Here is a 12239-nt window from a genome sequence, read left to right on the forward strand (position 1 = left end):
GCGTGCAGACACTACATTGGCAGGTCCAAGAAACTTTTGCAAAGCTGCTTGTATGGGTGGCACAATCAGTGCTGCGGGCCCACTAGCAGCATTTGATTTACAGGCCCTGGGCACACACAGTGCACTTTTCTAAATAAATAAGCCAATAATAGAAACACCAATCCATAAGAACAATTTACACAGAAAGCATATTCACTTTAGCACTGGTCAGCGGTGCCTAAAACCAACAAAAACCGGGTCAAAAACAAGAGGCCAAAGAGCAAAAAGTCTGGGGTTAAACATGCTGAAAAAGTCAGGTCTAACAGTGGGGAATACATCTAATGTACTATGACTTCAAAATAATTCACAAACCCGGAAAGGATCACAATCCTCAAGACACCCTCTTCCTAATGCCATAAACACTTCATCCATCAGTGGTAGAGGAATACATCAATGTCGTACTCCACCTGTCTACCCCTGCACAAATCTTCATTAAGGAACTAGCTCATGAGTTACACAAAGATATCACACTTAGTGGAGTAAAAGCCATCATGAGCAGGCAATAATGGAGGCATGTCTACAACAACAGCCAATACTTACAAGGAATCTATAAAGAAGAACAACAGACATTCAAAACCATGCATGAAGAATTGTCATAAACTGAACAAGGATCATTCCTATGTGGAACTAGAATAGGTATACTGAAATCCTTACAGCGAAGACTTGTTAACCTCAATCATGAGATTGATAGTAGACAGCAAGAAGCTACTCGAGAAAAAGTCTGGTTTCCAAGTCTGGATAGTCTAGTGAAAGAAAATGTTCAAATATGTTATCTGTGTCAGAGTACATGGAAGACCCCAGGACTAGAATAACTACAGATGTTTGACCTCCTGCACACAGTGTGGTCAATGCTGTCAGTTAATTTCTATGGTCTCCAGGAAATTGGAGAGCATTTGCTTGTAGCAATTGATGAATACTCCTGTTTTCCCTTGGTGTATATGGTGTCCTCCACATAATACGCTGCTGTACTGCTAGTATTAGATGACTTCTTTGCGCCATAGGCATCTCATTGATTTTGAAAACGATCAAAAGACCCCAGTTTTAGGGATAGGCTTTTCTCAAAATCATGGCTTGGAATACATCTCAGGAAGAAAGCACCTCTCTGGTCTCCCTAGGCAATGCCATGACCGAATGGTTTATGATGATCATCAAGTGGACAGGTCAGCAATCCCAGCAAGCAAGATGTTGATTGGACTTTCTGTCACATTCCACACACTGCATAGCTCCAGAGGAAGTTACCCATTGGAAAGGGTATTCATCAGAAAAAGCTGTCCATGACTGCCCCAAAGGAAAAACAATCCCTGCGAGATCATAACAGCATTGCATCCCGAGATCAAGAAGCCAAGGCAAAGATGAAGAGGTATGCTGGCATGCGATGCCAAGTGATGACATTCACCATAATTCCTGGAGAGTTGATATTGGTATGGCAATGTAAGAACCGAAAATATGAATACCTTTTTCTAGAAACCCTGCTGGTCATGCGTGTCAATGGCATGATGGTAAACACAGTGGCTTGCTCACACTTGTTAACTAAAGAAATACTCCACCCCAATAGAAGAGGAGTACTCTCTCCTTCACAAAAAATGAAGATAAAGACAGCAATGCCATCTCAAGTAATGATGTTGGCAACCAACCGAATAAGGTACACACCTATCCAATGTAGAGTTACAACAGTAATGTAGGGTGGGTCAGGAAGCACAGTGGCCAATTGAGGAAATGTGACAGTAAGTTGCACACCTAAATCTATCATTCTCTGGGTCGGTTTTCTTTGTCTTCCTTTCTCTCTCACTTTATATACTTGCTTTTCTTCTCAACTCCTATCTTTTCTTTTCTAGTCTTGACCCGTCATCACTGCATGATCTTCTCTCTTTTTGCTTGGAAAAGGCAATGTTGTGTATGTGGCAGAGATCCTTGATCCTGTGGCATCCCTGCGCCCTGGCCAGTCCTCCAGATAATGGACACCACCTTCTGCGAGGATGGAGGAGGAAAGGAAGTGGTGTGGGAGGAGACACACACACAGGCACAGCAAGAGGAGAGAAGGGGTGCTCATCGAACATGGGAGGAGAATAGCTCTCCCAGAAGTAGGCCAGCCTCTAAGAGATCAGAGCAACAGGAAAAAACTAACTATCTTGCATCATCTCACTGTATCTGACTAGCACTTGAACGTCCATAGGTATCACATATTTGAAATGTCCCTTCCTTTGAGGAGTGTAAAGTACAAATATCCAATATTAGAAAAATATACCGGGGAAGTGGGAGGAAATTGCAGAAAGGGGGCTTATGTGTTCCACTCTATTACGAAGTCGCCTTTCTTGATTGACCCTTGCACTGTACAAAACAATAAAATTTGTTGTTAAAAAATAAAAATATATTAGAAAATTATCACATAAAGGATGCTCATTATCAGAGCTGGACAGATTTGGGAACATTCTCCTACGCTCTGTTAATAAAAAGAATCCCACATAGGGTCTAGAAAGATGAAAAATGTCTACCTTAATATATATAGTAAGTACCTTCAGAGCTCAAGAGAAGTGGTTTAGCTTCAGAACCAAGATGTTCCTAATAGGACGTCTGAACGTTGCACGCAAAAAATAGTACTCCCATTATAATACCATAAAATACCACAACATAACAAAACATATAATAACCGGAAGTTTAGTACATTTTAGATTATTTATACACGTGTGTGTGTGTGATCTGGGTCGTTCTGTATCGGGTATTCTGTATTCAAATAAAGAATAAGCTTCAGATGTGGCTAGCATCCCATTTCTGATGTTATTTCCTCGCAGAAACAACACTGTCCCTTCAGACTTAGACGTGGAGTTTTCTCCAATATCGTCTGCCCACACAAGAGGCTTCCTCAGGTCGGATTAATCTGGTGCCAGGCTAAATTCTTTGAATTCTCTGTGAAAGCAAAGCTGAGCAGAGAGCAGTTAGTTCACTCTGGGTGTTGGCAGCGACAACCTGAAGGATTTCCTGCTCTTTACTCCCTGACTTTCAAACAAAGGTAAGAGGCGTTTTTCATGTTTGAAATTTTTACCTACCGCGTTGAGTCTAGAACATGACTAAAAACATGTTACGGTGCTGATTGCCAGGCTCCTGGAGCAGCTCTGGGGTCCCAATGAAAGTGCCTTTATTTATTATTAACTCGTTTTTAGTCGGTCACGCATGGGCTGGCATTGAAGGTGCATGAATTGTCCTCTTGAGCCCTTACCGCCCCTTGGCCTGGTTCCATCCAGTGACGTAACGAACCTGGAGAGGGCCCCCTGCAAAGTTCATGCCCCACCACTTACCACTTTTGCTGAGGGTCCCCCTAGAACTCCCCCGACCACTGCGGGGGCTTTTGTTACGTCACTGGTTCCATCATGCTTCACGCCTCTGAGAAGCACTTCTGAGTGAAAGTTAAGATGTTTCCATCAGCGTGGAAATGTACAGAGCTCGCGAGAAGCATCAAATCTTTATTTTAGGTCACACTGTGGGGCCGTCAGCATGAATAAACTTTGCGCCGGTGCTGTGAGAGATGACATAGGTATTTAGAAAGACTTGCCTGTTCCAACACGACACTTACGTTAATTAACAGCAGTTTGCCATCGTAAATGTCCTTTATGTGGCGCGAATGTAATTGCACATTGTTGGTGCAGTTGTAAAAAAAAAAAAATCTGGCTGTGGTTACACCAGGCGACGTGGTTTGACAAAAATAGGTTAGCTGTCGTATGAATTTCTGTTAATTTCTAACACCGTTATACAACAATAAAATATGCTTGCACGACCACAGTGTTTATTGTTTCTAATAAAAAAAGTACTGCGTAAAGCAAGGGCCTGTCATAACGCGGGTTAAACGCAGTTTCCTGATTGCGCGTCGCCTGCATCAAAGGTGATGTTTTCAAAACTTTTCACGAGGCTTTCCACAGTTGCACGCCACAATCCGCCCAGGCTGGCACAAGGGGGGGTTTCCTGGGTGTAAAATATCCCAGAGGCGTGGGTGCTGGCTGCTTCTGTCTGATCCTGCCCGGGCTGAGTTTATTCTCCAAAGACAGCCGAAGAGCAGGGGATACACAGTCCCAAGGGGATACCAGATATTGCACAAAACTGGCGCCAGAACTATGGAATTTTCAGTTCTGCCCCTAAAAGGCTGGATCACAGATATAAGGCAGAACAATGACAGCATATCCGAGGCAGCCAGGAGAGAGAATGAGCATTCAGTGCAGTTGCACACGTTCTCGACTTCACAAGAGCAGAATGTACTTCTATTATAGGAAATTAACACTTTCATATACAGCATCCCACTAAACTGAGTGTTTGATTCTCAGATGTGTGTGCAAACCTCTGGTTACATGTTCAAATATTAGTGTGCACCACTCAGATAACCATCCTTTAATAAACAGAATTAAATTAAATTGAGTTAAACTGAATTTGTTAAATCCTTTGTTAAATTGAATGCTATTGCCACAGGTCATATTAATGCGAGTTAAAGGCAGAGCTGGGAAGTGGAAATGTTGCTATAAAGTGGCTTCTGCAGAGTGCGGCCACCCACGAGAATGTGAGAGCTAAAATTAATCTGAAGTTAAAAAAACATTCAGCCTTGATGTCCCTGTACTAGCTCCTCTCCTCATCACAAGTGTTAACTCATGATGATCAACCTAGGGCTTAATTAAGGGGCATATTATCAAGCCAGGCAATAAAATTATCGCCACTTTAGCGGCAGAAAACTGCCGCTAAACCGGCGATAATGGGCTTGATAATATGCTCTATGGATTTCCAATTGAAGCCCATGTTAAATGTGAAGGACGTTTAACATGGGCTTCAATTGGAATTCCATAGAGCATATTATCAAGCCCATTATCGCCGTTTTAGCGGCAGCTTTCTGCCGCTAAAGCGGCGATAATTTTATCGCCTGGCTTGATAATATGCCCCTAAGTGCTGACGCCCAAATTTATTTCCAGAACCTGCTGCTGGCCATAGCTGAATCTAAAGGCTGTCAAGCCTTGATTCAACCTCATACATCTTTCATCTACCCCACTGTACACTTCTTGCCCGTTTATCTCACTCCTTCAGGCACTTTTTCAACCCTGATTCCTGTTTTATACTGTTATATGCTAGTTTTTTTAATCTCCTTCATTCTCCCTTTTCTGCTTTTTCTCTCTTGCTCTGGGCCAAAGTCTGATGATGAGAAATAAATAATGGTCACAAATAATAAGTGTGGTTGAGCCACACTTGCAACTGCAGGCTCAAATTAGGCACTGGATCACCTGTTGCAGTTTCTCAAAACTAAAGTATAATCACCATCATGTCCCTCTTCAAAACCCATACCCATTCACAAAAGATCTTGTGAAACGACATACCTATCTCCCAGTCCTTTCCCGCTTGACAAATACACTGAACACTGTTCTCCTGATTGGAGACCAAAGCACCACTGAATAACTACCAGACTTCTGCTCACTTTTGAGGATGAAATCCTCATTAATTAACATCACAACAGATCTTCTAGATGCACAAAATCAAGGAGAGTTCTATGGCTCTACTCTGCCTATCACCAGCAGTTGTTGCTATAAGACACAAAAATACTCTAGACTGCCTGTAAGTATATGGTCATGTGGTGTGTGTAAAGTGGATGACATTCTTCCTGCTAAACACTACTTACCAAATGGCACTGTGATTGATCCTTGGTGCAAAAATTTCCATCACCTGCAGAGTGCTCCAAGGATCCCCGTCTCACAGATCCTCTTAGATGCTTAAATCTTACCTATGACAAGCATCCTGAAAATACAAAAGAGTGTAGGTGATATAGTGGGTCCTGAATATCGTTATACTTTAATATCATAATTTTAGATAAAGCTCCCAATGGCTGACCAAGGGTTCAGCACCTCAATCCCTGTCGCATTAAATTTAGTGTCTTGTGCATCTACTTCCGGCACTCCCTGTTGTTGTGTGGCACTGGAATCCAGAAATGGGAAGATATTCTTCGGTGGAAGGTGCACCAGAAACATAGTTGAGATAACAAGTTGAGTTCATCATCCTTTATTTAAGCTTGAATTAAAATCGGTCATCAGCCAACGCGTTTCGTTCCTTTTTCATAAGGAACTTCATCAGGGCTTAATATGTCATGCAGAGTATTCACAAAGGTCCTTAATAGTCGTGATAGTGTTGTCTGGGTAATCACCTCAGAGTAAGGGTAAATCAAGCCGAGTCCCAGCTTGAAATCCAGATAATTAAGTTTCCCTTACGGCACCTTTGTGAATACTCTGCATAAAATATTAAGCCCTGATGAAGTTATGTTATGACATGGGCCTGTCTCATGGATTGCGGGCTTGTTGGAACGGGGGGCACCCAAAGCGCTTCCCACATAGTGGTGGAAGGCTACCGCCTTCACTAAGAGTTAAGCAGCACACGCATGGTGGTGGCAGCATACCGTGTAGTGATCAGTAGGAGTGAGCACAACCTTTTTACCCTCTGTCACTGGAGGGAGACCTTCCGTCTCAAATCCCTTTTTAAGAGTTCTGCTGCTGTGTGCTCACCCCTGGCATACATCAAGTAGATGTGAAAGGGCGTGTAGACAAATTTGTCTATTGCTGCATTCCTGTAAGCTGGGAGGGACATGCAGTGGAGGATGGGAGAGCCAGGCTCTCTCTGTGCATTTCAAATGGCTCTTTTATTCAATGATCAATCATAAGGAAGGGGCCTGGATGCATCTCTGGAAGAGAGAGATGAGGCTGATAAGAGAATAATGAAGAGTAGGGCTGGGAACCTTTTGATGCTCATATCACTGTGGCTGACATCTAGGTGAGAACTCTGGTCATTCCCATGAATCTTGTTGTGGATTATTCTGCTTCAAATTCCTGCCTGCTGTGACAGACATCCTTCAGGAGGAAGAAGAAAGGGAAAGATGACAATTTCAAAGAAGCAGAACCCCAAAATAACACGTCAAAGACTCAGACACTAGATTGCATTTGTGACTAAGAAAGGACTTAAATAGAGGAGTTGGAGACCCCAAACTTTGTCATCTGCTGTGTGAGAAAGAGAAGCTCTCCAAGACTTCTGCTTGTGACCAGTATTAGGGGCCCAGGCTAACTAGTCTTCCTGGGTGAGGTGACATCACACTGGGAAACCAAGATCCGCTGCCCTGGAGCCTGGTGCCCCAGCGCCTGCCTGCTTACCAAGACCAGTGTGCCCAATGAGGATGAGGAGAGTGTTGGAAGGAGCAAGGTCCAATGGGGAGCCCTATCATGAGTTCTCCCTGTGAGAGGTGTGAGGAATCCATACTTGCACCAATCGGGCCATAGCCCATGTGCTGGATTGATTCGGTGACTCCTGTGTGCCAAGAGGGGCTGCTGTGGACTGAGCTGAGGCGCAAGGGTTGTGCGGAGGGTGCCAGGCCTGCATGACCTAGTATGCCAGAGAGGGGCCACAATGAACATCAATGCCAGGTCAGCGTGACTGGACATGTGATTACTGTGGCAGTGACCCCATATACCAGGAGAGGCCACCAGAAACACTAAGCTCAAGGGTTCCGGCAGTTGCCCAGGACCAAGTAATGGCTGCTGTGACCAAAGTGGGTCCGTACCGCATACTGCAAACTACACAGAAGGAAGCTCAAGGATCAAAGGACATCTCTGGAGCCCCGTGGGAACAATTAGATCAACCAGACCCCCTTTGCGAAGAGAAGGTGACTTACTGTGCAATCACTGGAGTGGGAACAACCCTGATCGCTAGAATCAGCTGATAGCATGTCTAGGAGGAGAGAGCCTGTGCCTGCCGGGTGCTGTTGCTTGTGACCGCAAGTAGCCTGACTTTGCCAATTTAGAGCAGGACTTTGCTATACTGCTGAGGAATTCCATACCAGCAGAGTGGGTAAGCCAGAACTGGACCCTTGTGGCCCCGGGGGACATACCGCGATCAGTACTGTGACTCCATATACTCTTGTGACTGTAATTCTGGAAGGAGTAGAGGGGAGAACTCTTGAGTATGGCCTACTAGTTTACATTCCTTGGATGTGGCCAGCAGTGAATGGGGAATAACATCAAACTCGCTGCACTATAGTTAGTGGGACAGGGAGTGGTCTGACAACTACTAGAGCCCCAACCTCAAGGTATATTGTGTTATTGGTTTTGAATGTTGTTTTCCTTAGAATTAGAAATAAAATACTTATTTTATATAAAAACAAGTATTTGGCTGGACAGTGATTATTTTGTTTGCACTAGATGGACGTTGTGTAATGAGTCTTGTCACTGGTCTGTATCTGCTCTTCCCCCCTAAGGAGCCATGACAGCTCGTCCGATGCTACCTAGCTTAGAGTCAGGTGCAATAGGGGTGCTTGGCCCAGTTGAGCGGGATCCATAGTAGGTCAAGCCCAAGACATCAGGAGTAAAATGCCTCAGCCACCACGGGTGGCCCCAGTAGCTCCTGCTTGCCCCGTGGCCCACTGAAAGGGTTTCTGACATGGTCATTGCTTGTTTAGTCACTTTATGGAAAGCACAACACACAAAACAAGTCGGTGTGGTTTGAAAGGCTAAGATTACACATCTTTCTTAACCCCTTTCTTAAAATAATGTGTAGCCATTTTCATAAAAGAACTCTTCAAATTGGACAAAGTGAGAGTCCAGGCTTAGGGGCGGAACATGCAGGACGGAGTTATTCAGCTATGATGTCGCTTGTGCTCGGTTTTAGAAAAGCATGGTCCCATTCCTATACAAAAACTGCATCTGCAGACAGGTTTAATTCCAACATCTTGTTTAACAGAAGCCCTTAAATGAAACAAAGGATGTAAAGATCAATAGACACCATTTTAGAATACATTTTTAATACTTTTAGAAACCCATTCAATTATGGCCAGAGTGAATACACATGCAGTCATAGCGACCAACTTTGAATGGGTACGTTCAAATAATTAAAACCCACTTCCTGGTTCCCGGTGCACTAATTTCCAAGTGCTCTTCTAGCCTAAAGATGCTAATTCATCCCAGCTTTTGGACACTTCAAGAGATCCGTTGTGTGTGAGAAAGACCCATATTGGTTACCACTTTACTCCCAGAAAAGTAGTCACAGTCCCACTGACTGGCTGCAGATTCTGATGTGCAAATAGTCAATCATCTTTTGAGGTTCAGGATTTCATGGTATCAATCCTTCCATTCATAACAACAGATCAGTCTAAAAAACAACTTAGGTATCTTGGCACATTAATCATAACTATAAATAAGAAATGAAACCTATTTAAATCAGCTCATTAATAGCACAAAATCCATCATATATCAATAGATATCCATCCTTATTACGAGAAATAACATTGCATACAATCTATAATTCATCACAGTATCCATATTTGTTGAAACATAAAAAATATACAAACCTAACTAAGCAGACCACTCATTCAAAATCTAAATAAAAAACATCCTGGAAGAGAGTTTGACTGGATGTGGGGCATTTCCCTCTTTTCCATGTTCATTCCATATTTCATGTATACATCTGTGTACTCTTTTTATATAGGCACATTATTCTCCCTCTATTATCATCTAAGAATCCATGGTTTCTGCCATCTAACTTCAAGCTTTTATCATGTCAGTAAACATTTTGTTTGGCTATATATAATCACAATCATCAAATGCTGATGTAGCTACAACATGTAAAAACAATAACATATGTATCTCTTATTAAAAACATAGACACCTTATTGCAGTATTTTCACACTTTCTATATATAGACCCTTCATCATATGCATTTGTATTTAAAGGGACATTTTCATTGAATTCAAAGTATTTACATTAATCATAAACTGTTGAAACCCTTAAATACTTATTTTATGTGATATTAAATCAGGCTCACACAATAAATGTGCATATGGGATGCCCATATTTGTGATGTGATGTAATGTGATTTCATGTGTATTTATAGAGCACAAGACTCACCCAGAAGGATATCCTGGCACTTAAGCCAGGAGCTACGTTGGTCAGGCCGGGGTGGAGATTAGGTGAAGAGCCAGCTCTTCAGTTTCTTGCAGAACTCAAGAACCGAGGAGGTGGTGAGGTAGGAGAACGCACGACCGCCAGAGGATGTGTGTGCAAGTGGGAGTCTGGCTGGGTGACGGTGTTTGGTAGGTTTGTGGAAGTTTATGTGGTTGTTTTGCGATAAGTAGGGCCAATTTTATACAAGGTGTTGTATGTTTGCGTGAGGAGTTTGAAGAGTGATTGTTTGGAGAGAACCAGGGAATTAGTTGAGGTGTAGTGTAGTGTATTGTGAGTGCAGAAGATAGCTTTATATATATATATATATTTATATATAAATATATTCTACAACTCAGCAGCCTTTCCGCAGCTGTAAAAAACGGAGAGCACACTCGGATAATTTCTTCGCTGGTGTTTATTGTGCAGACTTCCCCCCCTCCTCTGACAAACGCGTTTCACCTATCGGCTTTCTCAATGTCAGTTTCCTCCATTCTCGTGCATGTATTTAAAATCACGTGGTTATTTCATAGAAATAAAGGTAGGACTTCTTTTAAAATACATGGTGGCCATCTTAAAAACAGATTATATTCATAAGGTGCTTTATATTAAAGTGCTCAGTGCTATACTTAAAACCATTTTTTGTAGCAAAAGTAGACAAACAGTTTACTGTTTACACTAACGGTTTTGGGTTAGACATACATAAATCCATATCTAAACCCCTCTCATTTTTGGTTAAATCCCTGTGCAAAGTTGGCAATATAATCAATATTTTTCCAATCACAATTAGATATAACAATGATAGGATAAATTCTTTTCAATTCCTGAAAGACTTAAATGTGTTTTGTAATTTAAGAAAGATATCCCAATGGAAGCCAATAAAGTAAACTGATAAATAGATGATAATTTATCTGTGTCTTTGTTTTGCTACCGCTATTGAGCCCTGAATGGGCATACTTAGCATGTCAAGTCTATTCAGGATGGGAGATATATAGCATCATCTGGAGCAAAGCTTGAGACAACAACTGCTATTTATTTCTGTATTCTTGTTTTACTCTAGATGTACCCATAGCTCCTCGTCATTGTTCAAGCCTGTCGGTGCCTTGGTCTGTAGATCTATAATATATTTTTATTCCAAGGCCCGTAGTTGGCGCACCCTGTCTCCTCCTCTTTCTTGTTTGTCCATCTGATCTATGCAATAGAATTGTAGGAGGTCCCTGTTGCTTTGATGGTATTTCTCAAAATGATGGCGTGCAACAGGGTAGGTCGCATCCTTATTTGTAATTGCACTCATGTGCTCTAAGATGCGTTTCTTTGTTGCATTTATGGTGCTACCAATATAGCGTTTTTGGCATGGGCATATCAAGCAGTACACAGTATATTCTGAATTGCAATTCAGGAATCTCTGTATTTTGCGGACAGGCCTAGGATCTCCTGGTCTGCCCTGGTAGGTATTGATTTTACTGCTGAATTTGCAGGCTTTACAGCGCTTACATGGAAAGAATCCCGCAATGTTCATTCGATTTTGGACCAAAAAAAAAAATATATATATATATATATACATATTATAGTTTGGTGAACATGTCAGTGCCAACATAACATTTTGAACTGAAAAAACAGAGAAATTCACTTTGCTAACAATATCTTGTGCCCTGCCATGCCCTGCTTATAACCTCACATACGAAATCCTTCATGAGAGGTTCTATAACATCATTTATGACATCATTGATAAAATCCTAAATTACATCACTGATGACATCATCAAATTAGTGTGTTAGTTTATTTTATAGTTTAGATAGCACCAGGTAGCCACCATATTACTTCTCCATCTAATTTTGTACAGCATGTGTCTGACTAATGGGTGTAGGTGTTTACAAAATGCATGCGTTCTTAATGCATCATAGGTGTGTAGAGGTATTGAAAATTTTACACATTTTTGCATTTAGGAGTAACTATGTGGGCAGGTAACAGTTGATGACTTGTGTCCAGTATGTTCCTCACAAGTTTTTGGGTTTCGCAGGAAAAGTTTCCAACAGGGCAAAAATTCTACGTAGTAGATACTAAGTATTGTAAGCAACCTGGGGGAATATATGAACTGAATTTTCTCAGCATGAACATTTCTAAAAAAAAGATAGAAGACTCTGTTCACTACGTCCTAATCTATGTACATGTGCTTGATTAGTTTCAGAAGATGAGCTATCTGTTAAGTCTTCACCACAGTATGAAGGCTGAAAATAGTATGCCCATTAGCACCTTCCAACCTTGGGG

At 42.0% G+C, this 12239-nt stretch overlaps 1 protein-coding gene across 1 annotated transcript in view; it reads left to right on the forward strand.

Annotated features, from left to right (window-relative positions):
• Nucleotides 1-2804: 2804 nt before the first annotated feature.
• The window catches only part of LOC146829140 (xaa-Pro aminopeptidase 2-like), a 329035-nt gene continuing 319600 nt past the window's right edge, over nucleotides 2805-12239 (forward strand). The window contains exon 1 of the mRNA XM_085607765.1: nucleotides 2805-3046. The gene's annotated coding sequence lies outside the window, so the exon portion shown is untranslated. The remainder of the gene's footprint in view (nucleotides 3047-12239) is intronic.

The sequence above is a fragment of the Triturus cristatus genome, chromosome 5_2, assembly GCF_964204655.1.
Source record: "Triturus cristatus chromosome 5_2, aTriCri1.1, whole genome shotgun sequence".
Lineage (NCBI taxonomy): Eukaryota > Metazoa > Chordata > Amphibia > Caudata > Salamandridae > Triturus > Triturus cristatus.